At 54.1% G+C, this 12908-nt stretch overlaps 1 protein-coding gene across 1 annotated transcript in view; it reads left to right on the forward strand.

Moving 5' to 3' along the window:
- Positions 1-4087: 4087 nt before the first annotated feature.
- LOC144741033 (uncharacterized) overlaps positions 4088-12908 on the forward strand; it is a 44254-nt gene continuing 35433 nt past the window's right edge. Inside the window, exons 1-2 of the mRNA XM_078623723.1 lie at positions 4088-4450; positions 6407-6479. The gene's annotated coding sequence lies outside the window, so the exon portion shown is untranslated. The remainder of the gene's footprint in view (positions 4451-6406; positions 6480-12908) is intronic.

Raw genomic sequence — 12908 nt, forward strand, 5'->3', positions numbered from 1 at the left:
ACTCTCAGCAGTGTGGAGGTGGAGGTGTGGGTGGACTTCCCCCGAGACAATAGAAAGTGAAATGGAGACCCTGTAGATGCGTAAGCTTGAGACGATGTCGCTCCAATAGATGCACCCTTGTCACAGGCCTTTAATGACAAGAATGTGAAGTTGAACACTCAGTTCCTAGGTTCAACCTGCAGGGTAAGAGCGGCCAGTCTTTGTGGACCTGTGGGTTGCGTAGATCTCTAACCAGGAGCGAGATCCAATAAGCTCCCAAGCATTCACTATGTTATCATAATTGCATTTATATGGTGCTCGCTTAATTGCCCCAGCAACACTGAGTTTTGTATCGTTTCTCGTCTCAAACACTCGAAGAGCATCCCCAAGTAGCAGCTGCCCCTGTGTGGCACAAGGTGGTGGCCCTGCACGGGCCTGCGTGTGGACAAGAGCCTGTCAGTAGGGGGCGATGGTTGATGTGGCATCTTAGTTGTGGAGTTTGTAGATAATGTTTTTAGAATTTGCTACATTAAACATGCAATGGCCTACTTGTTTTGAATGGAGCAATAGTATGTTGTACATACACTGTTAAGCAGACAGTGTTTTTTGTTTATCTTGTTAATACGATGTCACCTGATGCAGCATATTTCAGTGCAGTAATTTAACTTTGTAAAAATGATTGTCAATAAGTTAGAATGAATACTTGTCTGATTGTGTGCGTACGTGTAACATTTTGTCTACAAGGGTCAAACATTGAATGAGTCGTGTGAGGACACGGTGTGTGTTTTGCAAGTAACCTGGACAGATCAGATTCTTGTCATCGCGCTCGGGTTCAATCAACCCGAGCGCGATGACGTCACCACGCACGGGGGCGCCCCAACCAGCACCCCCCACCCACGTGACCAGCCCCTCCACCCACTGCCCACGTGACCAGCTCCCCCCTGCCCACGTGACCAGCCCCTCCCCTCCCCCGCCCACGTGACCAGCCCCTCCCCTCCCCCACCCACGTGACCAGCCCCTCCCCCGCCCACGTGACCAGCCCCTCCCCTCCCCCGCCCACGTGACCAGCCCCTCCCCTCCCCCGCCCACGTGACCCTCCCCCGCCCACGTGACCAGCCCCTCCCCTCCCCCGCCCACGTGACCAGCCCCTCCCCTCCCCCGCCCACGTGACCAGCCCCTCCACCCCCGCCCACGTGACCAGCCCCTCCACCCCCGCCCACGTGACCAGCCCCTCCCCTCCCCCGCCCACGTGACCAGCCCCTCCCCTCCCCCGCCCACGTGACCAGCCCCTCCCCCGCCCACGTGACCAGGCCCTCCCCTCCCCCGCCCACGTGACCAGCCCCTCCCCTCCCCCGCCCACGTGACCAGCCCCTCCCCTCCCCCGCCCACGTGACCAGCCCCTCCACCCACCGCCCACGTGACCAGCCCCTCCCCTCCCCCGCCCACGTGACCAGCCCCTCCCCTCCCCTGCCCACGTGACCAGCCCCTCCCCTCCCCCGCCCACGTGACCAGCCCCTCCCCTCCCCCGCCCACGTGACCAGCCCCTCCCCTCCCCCGCCCACGTGACCAGCCCCTCCCCTCCCCCGCCCACGTGACCAGCCCTCCCCCCCCGCCCACGTGATCAGCCCCTCCCCCCGCCCACGTGACCAGCCCCTCCCCTCCCCCGCCCACGTGACCAGCCCCCCCCCCGCCCACGTGACCAGCCCCTCCCCTCCCCCGCTCACGTGACCAGCCCCCCCGCCCGCCCACGTGACCAGCCCCTCCCCCCCCCGCCCACGTGACCAGCCCCCCCCCACCCACCCACGTGACCAGCCCCTCCCCCCACCCACCCACGTGACCAGCCCCGCCCCTCCCCCGCCCACGTGACCAGCCCCTCTCCTCCCCCGCCCACGTGACCAGCCCCTCCCCTCCCCCGCCCACGTGACCAGCCCTCCCCCCCCCGCCCACGTGATCAGCCCCTCCCCCGCCCACGTGACCAGCTCCTCCCCCCCGCCCACGTGACCAGCCCCTCGCCCGCCCACGTGACCAGCCCCTCCCCTCCCCTGCCCACGTGACCAGCCACTCCCCCCCCCCCGCCCAAGTGACCAGCCCCTCCCCTCCCCCGCCCACGTGACCAGCCCCTCCAACCACCGCCCACGTGACCAGCCCCTCCCCCCCGCCCACGTGACCAGCCCCTCCCCTCCCCCGCCCACGTGACCAGCCCCTTCCCTCCCCCGCCCACGTGACCAGCCCCTCTCCTCCCCCGCCCACGTGACCAGCCCCTCCCCCCCCACCCACGTGACCAGCCCCTCCCCCCGCCCACGTGACCAGCCCCTCCCCTCCCCCGCCCACGTGACCAGCCCCCCCCCCCGCCCACGTGACCAGCCCCTCCCCCCCCGCCCACGTGACCAGCCACTCCCCCCCCCCGCCCACGTGACCAGCCCCTCCCCTCCCCCGCCCACGTGACCAGCCCCTCCCCTCCCCCGCCCACGTGACCAGCCCCTCCCCCCCCCGCCCACGTGACCAGCCCCTCCCCCCCCCCGCCCACGTGACCAGCCCCTCCCCTCCCCCGCCCACGTGACCAGCCCCTCCCCCCCCACCCACGTGACCAGCCCCTCCCCCCCCACCCACGTGACCAGCCCCTCCCCCCCCCCGCCCACGTGACCAGCCCCTCCCCTCCCCCGCCCACGTGACCAGCCCCTCCCCCCTCCCACGTGACCAGCCCCTCCCCTCCCCCGCCCACGTGACCAGCCCCTCCCGCCCACCCACGTGACCAGCCCCTCCCCCCGCCCACATGACCAGCCACTCCCCCCCCACCCACGTGACCAGCCACTCCCTCCCCCGCCCACTTGACCAGCCCCTCCCCCCCCACCCACGTGACCAGCCCCTCCCCCCGCCCACGTGACCAGCCACTCCCCCCCCCGCCCATGTGACCAGCCCCTCCCCCGCCCACGTGACCAGCCCCCCCCCGCCCACGTGACCAGCCCATGCCCACGTCACCAGCCCCTCCCCTCCCCCAGCCCACGTGACCAGCCCCGCCCCTCCCCCAGCCCACGTGACCAGCCCCACCCCTCCCCCACCCACGTGACCAGCCCCCCCACGCTGCTACTGCTGCGGCGGCGTTCTGGCGTTTGTCCCAAGCGGGTTGGCTGCAATGAAGCCGTGAAGACACCGAACAGTTCCACTGCTACAATTAGCGCGCTGAGGCGCTGCAGTTGCACTATGTGTCCACACCTGCAGCAACCATGTTAAATTTCTTCTTAGGTTTTTTCCGGTAAAGTCACGTAGGTAAAACATCAAAATGAATTAAAATAAAATAAAAAATCACGACGTTTCGGAGGCAACACAAGTCTCCGTCATCAGGTGGGACCGTCACAGCCAGATTAGCTGCATCAAGTGAGGCCATGATTCAAGATGTAATCCCTTAAAAGCGAGTTGAAGGGGGAGGGAGAGGGAGGGGGGAGCTCATCAGACTATGGTAGCCAATGAAAGGAACGTATCGGGAGGGAGGGGGGGCGAGGCCAAAAGGGTGGGCGATGGACGTGGAAGCGCTTGTGCGCAAGCGGCCAATTACTGCACACGCCAACACAATGGAGCGATTGTGCGCTAGCGGCCAGCCACTGCACCCGCCAACACAATGGGCAGAGAGGAGGAGGGGAGGTCTAATACACATGATAGACAAAAGAACGAAAATGATGATGGGTACAAACTTAGGGGGAGCTCATCAGACTATGGTAGCCAATGAATGGAACGTAGCGGGAGGGAGGGGGGGCGAGGGGGGGCGAGGCCAAAAGGGTGGGAGACGGACGTGGAAGCGCTTGTGCGCAAGCGGCCAATTACTGCACACGCCAACACAATGGAGAGAGAGGGGGAGGGGGGGTCTGATACACATGATAGACAAAAGAACGAAAATGCCCATGTTTATACCAATGCTGGCTGAACAATGAAGAGAGTACTGTTAAAATAACTGGGGATGTTAACACTCGGTAAAGTACAGTAAAATAGTGCCTGTCAGATAAGATGGTCCAAAAAATTTGTGATTAAGTCTTTTTTGCGTGGTTGATAACATCTTTCCAATGATTACTAAGTTTGTACCCATCATCACGGTTGAATGTATGTCTGTGTTTGTATATTTGTATGGCTTCTGACGTCACCGCTCAGCGTGACCTCATCGGCGTCAAACGCCAGGGGGAGGTGCCTCGTTAGTGACGTCATGTCACTCACCCCCGACCACCGCGCTCTTGAGCGTGACGTCACATCCACTCAGCCGCTGCCGATACCTGTCCCAGTGCCAATCCTTATTTGGGCAAAGCCACGCCCGGTGACTGGCGGCTCATTAACATAATTTATTCGTGAAGTCGCGAGTTTCGAGCCGCTCATTGTGGGGAGGGGAGTGTCATCGTACACCGCAAGTGACGTCATGTCACCTGCTGCCGCGTGACGTCACGAGGGACCGGGAAGTTTCCGCTCGGCCCGTGCACTGAAATCCGAGGTGAGATTCTCATCGCGGTTGTGGTGATTGTGGTTGTTGTGGTGGTTGTTGTTGTGGTGGTTGTGGTGGTTGTTGTTTACCGAGGTAGCGCCTCGCTCTCTCTCTCGTAGGGATGTCAATTGAGTAGCAGCGAGCATGGAAGCGATGTCCACTTTGGAACTTTACAACGCGGGGCCTTGCCTCCTGCCCTCGCCTGGTCGCGTTTGCTTCAATTCTCTCGCTTATTCTTAGGTTTTTTCGGTAAAGTCACGTAAAAAAGTAAAATAAAAAATCACGACGTTTCGGAGGCAACACAAGCTTCCGTCTTCAGGTGGTACCGTCACAGCCACGACAGCTGTATCAAGTAAATGAGAGATTGCAGTAGCTACCACTCCGTTTATATAATGGTTGGAGAAGATCGTGGTGCAAGGGGCGCATTATTAATATGGTAAGGTGAGGCTTAAGACTAAGAATAGACTGCATAACAAAGGCTGAGCCTTTGTTGTGGAGAGGTGCGGTTTGTGACTCAACCTGTGGCAGGGATACCACCACTAAACATGGTAAAACTGTAATAGTTGTCTGTCAAATAAGATTGGCAAATAAGTGTAGTTAAATCTTTTTTGCGTGCTTGATAACATCTTTCCAATGATTACTAAGTTTGTACCCATCATCACGGTTGAAATTATGTCTGTGTTTGTATATTTGTATGGCTTCGTGCACAAACCTTTGATGGTAGCCAGGAGGCTTGCAGAGAACCTTGGTCTCGGAAAAGACAATTTCATGAGAGCCCACCGAGTTGTAGCAATGATCGGCAACGGCCGAAGAATCAGTTCTGCCGTGTTTCAGATCTGACTTGTGCTCGCGGACACGATCAGAAACATGACGTTTCGTTTCTCCAATGTAGCAATCACCACAAATGCAACTCAATTTGTAGACTCCAGGATACTGTAAGTCAGGAACGACATCCTTCACAGATGGAATCAAATAACGGATATTATGCACTGTACTGAATCGGACTTGGATCTTATGTTTGTTTAGAATTTTGGAGATCTTTTTGGTCACGCCTGCTATGTATGGCAACGTGATAGTTTTGGTTGGAGTTTCATGTGGCTGTTTCTGTATGGTGGGAGAAACAGCTTGGCGGATAGTGCGGTCAGAGTATCCGTTCATCCTGAGGGCCCGATGTACATGACTTAATTCACCGGCCAAGTGGTGTTGGTCAGAAATGCCATTGGCTCTGCGGTATAGCGTTTTGATGAGAGAATTCTTTTGAGAGGGATGGTGGTACTTGAAACCGGATTCCCACCACCACCCATCTCTCTGCCCCTTTCTCTACCCCCCTCTCTCTCTCTGCCCCCCTCTCTCTCTATTTAAGGCCTCGACACAGAGGCGTTGTTTCTGTGTGTGTCTCTGTGTGTCTCTCTGTCATCTCTCTCTCTCTCTCTGCTTATGTGTCTGTCTATGTGTCTCCGTGTCTCTCTCTCAAATTGAGCAATCTTTGGAAGAACGTTATCAACCAGGTGGGCTGTTGACTGTTATGTTAGCCGACTCTCTGTGTTGTATTGCACTACATTTCTAAGTTTACTAGGTTTTTTTTCTCTTTCATTTGTACCTGATGATGATTGCTTGTGTTGCAATCGAAATGTCGTATGCTATTATTTTATTTATTTATTCTACGTGACTTTACCGAAAGAACCAAAGAGTTTCTTCTAGATTTGAAGCTTTCGTGACTGCAATGATTCATATTCTTAGGTTGTTTCGGTAAAGTCACGTAGGTAAAACATTAAAATTAATGAAAGTAAAATAATATAAAATAAAATAAAATATTTTATTTTACTTTCATTAATTTTAATGTTTTACCTACGTGACTTTACCGAAAGAGTATCTTGCTTAAGTTTTAATTTCCCTTCACCTGGCTCGCTACTTTGTAACTTGTTTTGTTTTAAATATTCACAGTTTTTTTTCATTTCTTACCAGGCCACGCCCGCTTGAGCTGCTGTACCGCTCTTGTGTTCAGAAGCGACCTGCCCACAACAACAATAACAACAAGGTGAGGCTCGTCAACAGCGTGGCGGTGTTCACTCTAGACGCGTGGCGGTGTTCGCTCTAGACGCGTGGCGGTGTTCGCTCTAGACACGGCGGTGTTCGCTCTAGACGCGTGGTGGTGTTCACTCTAGACGCGTGGTGGTGTTCACTCTAGACACGTGGCGGTGTTCGCTCTAGACGCGTGGCGGTGTTCGCTCTAGACGCGTGGCGGTGTTCGCTCTAGACGCGTGGCGGTGTTCACTCTAGACACGTGGCGGTGTTCGCTCTAGACGCGAGGTGGTGTTCACTCTAGATACGTGGCGGTGTTCGCTCTAGACGCGTGGCGGTGTTCACTCTAGACGCGTGGTGGTGTTCACTCTAGACACGTGGCGGTGTTCGCTCTAGACGCGTGGTGGTGTTCACTCTAGACGCGTGGCGGTGTTCACTCTAGACGCGTGGTGGTGTTCACTCTAGACACGTGGCGGTGTTCGCTCTAGACGCGTGGTGGTGTTCACTCTAGATACGTGGCGGTGTTCACTCTAGACGCGTGGCGGTGTTCGCTCTAGACACGGCGGTGTTCGCTCTAGACGCGTGGTGGTGTTCACTCTAGATGCGTGGTGGTGTTCACTCTGGACGCGTGGCGGTGTTCGCTCTAGACGTGTGGCAGTGTTCACTCTAGACGCGTGGCGGTGTTCACTCTAGACACGTGGTGGTGTTCACTCTGGACGCGTGGCGGTGTTCACTCTAGACGCGTGGCGGTGTTCACTCTAGATACGTGGCGGTGTTCGCTCTGGACGCGTGGTGGTGTTCACTATAGACACGTGGAGGTGTTCACTCTGGACACGTGGAGGTGTTCACTCTGGACGCGTGGAGGTGTTCACTCTGGACACGTGGAGGTGTTCACTATAGACACGTGGCAGTGTTCACTCTAGACGCGTGGCGGTGTTCACTATAGACACGTGGCAGTGTTCACTCTAGACGCGTGGAGGTGTTCACTCTGGACACGTGGAGGTGTTCACTATAGATGCGTGGAGGTGTTCACTCTGGACACGTGGCGGTGTTCACTATAGACGCGTGGAGGTGTTCACTATAGACGCGTGGCGGTGTTCACTATAGACGCGTGGAGGTGTTCACTCTGGACACGTGGAGGTGTTCACTATAGATGCGTGGAGGTGTTCACTCTGGACACGTGGAGGTGTTCACTATAGACACGTGGAGGTGTTCACTATAGACGCGTGGCGGTGTTCACTATAGACGCGTGGAGGTGTTCACTATAGACGCGTGACGGTGTTCACTCTGGACACGTGGAGGTGTTCACTATAGACGCGTGGCGGTGTTCACTCTGGACACGTGGCGGTGTTCACTATAGACGCGTGGCGGTGTTCACTATAGACACGTGGCGGTGTTCACTATAGACGCGTGGAGGTGTTCACTATAGACACGTGGCGGTGTTCACTATAGACGCGTGGAGGTGTTCACTATAGACACGTGGCGGTGTTCACTATAGACACGTGGAGGTGTTCACTATAGACGCGTGGCGGTGTTCACTATAGACACGTGGCGGTGTTCACTATAGACGCGTGGAGGTGTTCACTATAGACACGTGGCGGTGTTCACTATAGACGCGTGGAGGTGTTCACTATAGACGCGTGGCGGTGTTCACTATAGACACGTGGAGGTGTTCACTATAGACGCGTGGAGGTGTTCACTATAGACACGTGGAGGTGTTCACTCTAGACGCGTGGCGGTGTTCACTATAGACACGTGGAGGTGTTCACTATAGACACGTGGAGGTGTTCACTATAGACACGTGGCGGTGTTCACTATAGACGCGTGGAGGTGTTCACTATAGACGCGTGGCGGTGTTCACTCTGGACACGTGGAGGTGTTCACTATAGACGCGTGGAGGTGTTCACTATAGACACGTGGAGGTGTTCACTATAGACACGTGGCGGTGTTCACTATAGACACGTGGAGGTGTTCACTATAGACACGTGGAGGTGTTCACTCTAGACGCGTGGAGGTGTTCACTATAGACACGTGGAGGTGTTCACTATAGACACGTGGCGGTGTTCACTATAGACGCGTGGAGGTGTTCACTATAGACACGTGGAGGTGTTCACTATAGACACGTGGAGGTGTTCACTATAGACACGTGGCGGTGTTCACTATAGACGCGTGGAGGTGTTCACTATAGACGCGTGGCGGTGTTCACTCTGGACACGTGGAGGTGTTCACTATAGACGCGTGGAGGTGTTCACTATAGACACGTGGAGGTGTTCACTATAGACACGTGGCGGTGTTCACTATAGACACGTGGAGGTGTTCACTATAGACACGTGGAGGTGTTCACTATAGACGCGTGGCGGTGTTCGCTATAGACGCGTGGCGGTGTTCACTATAGACACGTGGAGGTGTTCACTATAGACGCGTGGAGGTGTTCACTATAGACGCGTGGAGGTGTTCACTATAGACACGTGGAGGTGTTCACTATAGACGCGTGGCGGTGTTCACTATAGACACGTGGAGGTGTTCACTATAGACACGTGGAGGTGTTCGCTATAGACACGTGGAGGTGTTCGCTATAGACACGTGGAGGTGTTCACTATAGACACGTGGAGGTGTTCACTATAGACGCGTGGCGGTGTTCACTATAGACACGTGGAGGTGTTCACTATAGACGCGTGGCGGTGTTCACTATAGACACGTGGAGGTGTTCGCTATAGACACGTGGAGGTGTTCGCTATAGACACGTGGAGGTGTTCACTATAGACACGTGGAGGTGTTCGCTATAGACACGTGGAGGTGTTCGCTATAGACACGTGGAGGTGTTCGCTATAGACACGTGGAGGTGTTCACTATAGACACGTGGAGGTGTTCGCTATAGACGCGTGGAGGTGTTCGCTATAGACGCGTGGAGGTGTTCGCTATAGACGCGTGGAGGTGTTCACTATAGACGCGTGGAGGTGTTCGCTATAGACACGTGGAGGTGTTCACTATAGACACGTGGCGGTGTTCACTATAGACACGTGGAGGGGAAACCCGGGGATCGGGAAGGAAATCCACGCGACCACGGGGAGAGAGAGAGAGACACGTAAACTACAAATATACAGCAGGCGTCAGGGTCGGGATCGAACCCACGACTTCCTGTATGCCAGGACAGGTAGTTAACATCTCACCACAGAGAGACACGCAGCCTCGGCGGTGTTGGTTGATCCTCAATGAATTACTTGGTGGAGTGAGGAAGCATTAATACTGAGCAGGTGAAGGTGGCCAGGCGTGGGTCTGGATACACCACCACCTGTGAACCATGCTGCCAGTGTGTGAGAGTGGTGGAGCCAGTGGGGGTGGGGTGGCACGTGCCCCCCCAACGATCCGATAGAAATCCGTAATTTCGATAGGATCATTGGGGTTTATTAGTAACTAGCTTCACTACCCGGCTTTGCCCGGGACTTGGATTCTTGTCTTGGATTAATTTAATATTCCCTCATAATTCAATGAAAAACCCTGAAAAAATTGATGCTTGCAAGAAGGAAGCCGAAACACTTCAATTTACCTAAATCGGATGTTTTCACTCAAGGAAATTCAACCTGAACCCACTGCTACGTCAGGTCGATTTTTGCCACTCGGGAAGGGAATGACGCGGCGCTCGCTTAGACATTCCAGACAGCATAAGCTGTGAAAATTTCATGACGCCAGAGCTCAGCGTTGGAGAGTTTTTGCTGCTGCACACAAACAAACACGTGTAAGTTCTGCTTTATATTTAAGATGGCAGTTGTACCCGTTCTTCACACGGATTAGGATTGAAACTCCGAGAAGCCAATGACTTAATCGGCCAGGAGCGAAGCGCCACCTAAAATCTCCCGGCACGCTGTGAACAGCTGTAGAAGTACGGCGCGCAAAGAGCCATGTGGTAGGGGGGTAAGCATTGCAGAGCGCTTAGCTCAGGTGTGATGCGGGTTGACGCCACATACGTCATGGTCATTTCCCCCCCCCCCCCCCCCCAAAATACAAAAGTTTATTTTTCTTTCCTGAAGGCATCAACACGTTCAGCGAGCGCGATGACGATCGCACGCGTCGAATGAAAAGCAAGGGACAAGTCCTTTCTCACTAACAACTCCTTTCTCACTAACAACTCCTTACTTACTAACAACTCCTGTAATTTTTCATTGCTGGAGGGGTTTCCCCCCCCTACCTGAAAATCCTGGCTCCACCTCTGAGTGTGTGACAGTGTCAAGTTTGTATTTGCAGTAAAGTCTATTAACTCTATTGAGCACAGAGGTTATATCAAAACGGTAGTTTATTTTAGTTTTCCTCTGGAACTCTTTGTAAGAATGGAGTCAGGAAGTGATCACAGCACACACGTGCAGCAGCTGAAGTCAGAACTGCTCATCCCAGCAATTAAGGACATCTGTGCCTGGCTTCACACCTCTAAGTTGCGATTGAACATTAATTTATGCATTTGTGCATGACACAAATAGTATTATTTTAAACACCCTTTGCTATGTCAGCTGAATTTAGCTTTCATAAACATTTATTTTGAAGCAAAACAGCTGAAATTGTGTGCTCTGAGTTTTGGGTTAACGTTCATTTTGAAGATACGAGGGCTTCCAGGCACGTTTCTAACCACTTGACCTCTCATTGTGTGCCATAACAGCCCGTGTGATGAATTTGGAACACTTTTTCACTATATCATGAATATATGAATAAGTATAGATGTGTAAGTCATGTGTGACTGTATATGCATTCCTCTGTGCATCGATACTGACGTGTAGATGGTGTGGATATTCTCTTTTTTCTGTCTGCAGTTGTCGCTTCCTCTGCAGAATTTGTCTCATGGAGCAAAGGCACTCGGCGCAGCTCGGTGCAAAAAGGCATCAATGCGACCGGTGTGCATACAGCACGGATTGTCCTGCACATTTGACACAGCACCAGAGAACTCACACGGGAGAGAAACCCTTCAAGTGCAGTGTGTGTGGGAAGGCGTTTGCACAGTTATCTACTCTTGTAACACACAAGAGAACACACACGGGAGAGAAACCCTTCAAGTGCAGTGTATGTGGGAAGGCGTTTGCACGTTCATCTACTCTTGTAATACACCAGAAAACACACACGGGAGAGAAACCCTTCAAGTGCAGTGTGTGTGGGAAGGTGTTTGCACGTTCATCTGCTCTTGTAGCACACCAGAGAACACACACGGGAGAGAAACCCTTCAAGTGCAGTGTGTGTGGGAAGGCGTTTTCAGATTCATCTTCTCTTGTAACACACAAGAGAACACACACGGGAGAGAAACCCTTCAAGTGCAGTGTATGTGGGAAGACGTTTGCACTTTCAGCTCATCTTGTAGCACACCAGAGAACACACACGGGAGAGAAACCCTTCAAGTGCAGTGTGTGTGGGAAGGCGTTTTCAGATTCATCTGCTCTTGTAAGACACAAGAGAACACACACGGGAGAGAAACCCTTCAAGTGCAGTGTGTGTGGGAAGGCGTTTGCACGTTCAGCTCATCTTGTAACACACAAGAGAACACACACGGGAGAGAAACCCTTCAAGCGCAGTGTGTGTGAGAAGGCGTTTACACTTTCACGAAATCTTCAAAGACACCAGAGAACACACAAGCATCAGAAGATCCACAAGGAGTGGAGTCTGAAATCAGCTTGTGAATATCAAAGTGCCTCAATGAGCCCATCCCTCATCAAACAAGAACCGGAAGAAAATCTCAGCTTGGACACTTTTAAAGAAATCGAGGTGAAATATGAAGAGGTGAAGGTGAAATGTGAAGACGTGATGGTGAAGAGCCAAGAAGTGAAGGTAAAATGTGAAGATGACGATTCAACTCCCAAATCGGACCTTCACATCGATGGAGACAACGTGAAGCAGGAGGAGAATTCTGACTGTGAGGCAGAGCGAGGCGACTCCCAGCAGTTTGTGGAAGTGGAGGTGTGGGTGGACTTCCTCCGAGACAATACAAAGTCAAATGGAGACCCGGGAGATGCGTAAGCCTTAGACCAGTGGTTCTTAACCTGGGGTTCGATCGAACCCCTGGGGTTCGGTGAGTCAGTCTCAGGGGTTCGGCGGAGGTTAAGACACACACCTGACTCATGTGTGCGCGCACGTGCGTGTGTGTGCACGCACGTGCACACACGCGCACGCACACGCACACACGTGCACGCACGTGCACGCGCACGCACGCGCACGCACGCACGTGCACACACGTGCACGCACGTGCACACACGTGCACACAGAAGTGCACGTGTGTGCACACACGTGCACGTACTGGCAGTCTATAATGTCGACTGTAGCCTGGTTATTAAGCTGGGTGAGTGTACTGGCAGTCTATAATGTCGACTGTAGCCTGGTTATTAAGCTGGGTGAGTGTACTGGCAGTCTATAATGTAGACTGTAGCCTGGTTATTAAGCTGGGTGAGTGTACTGGCAGTCTATAATGTAGACT

This window comes from Lampetra planeri, unplaced genomic scaffold (assembly GCF_965212315.1).
Source record: "Lampetra planeri unplaced genomic scaffold, kcLamPlan1.2.h2 scaffold_404, whole genome shotgun sequence".
NCBI classification, from domain to species: Eukaryota; Metazoa; Chordata; class Hyperoartia; order Petromyzontiformes; family Petromyzontidae; genus Lampetra; species Lampetra planeri.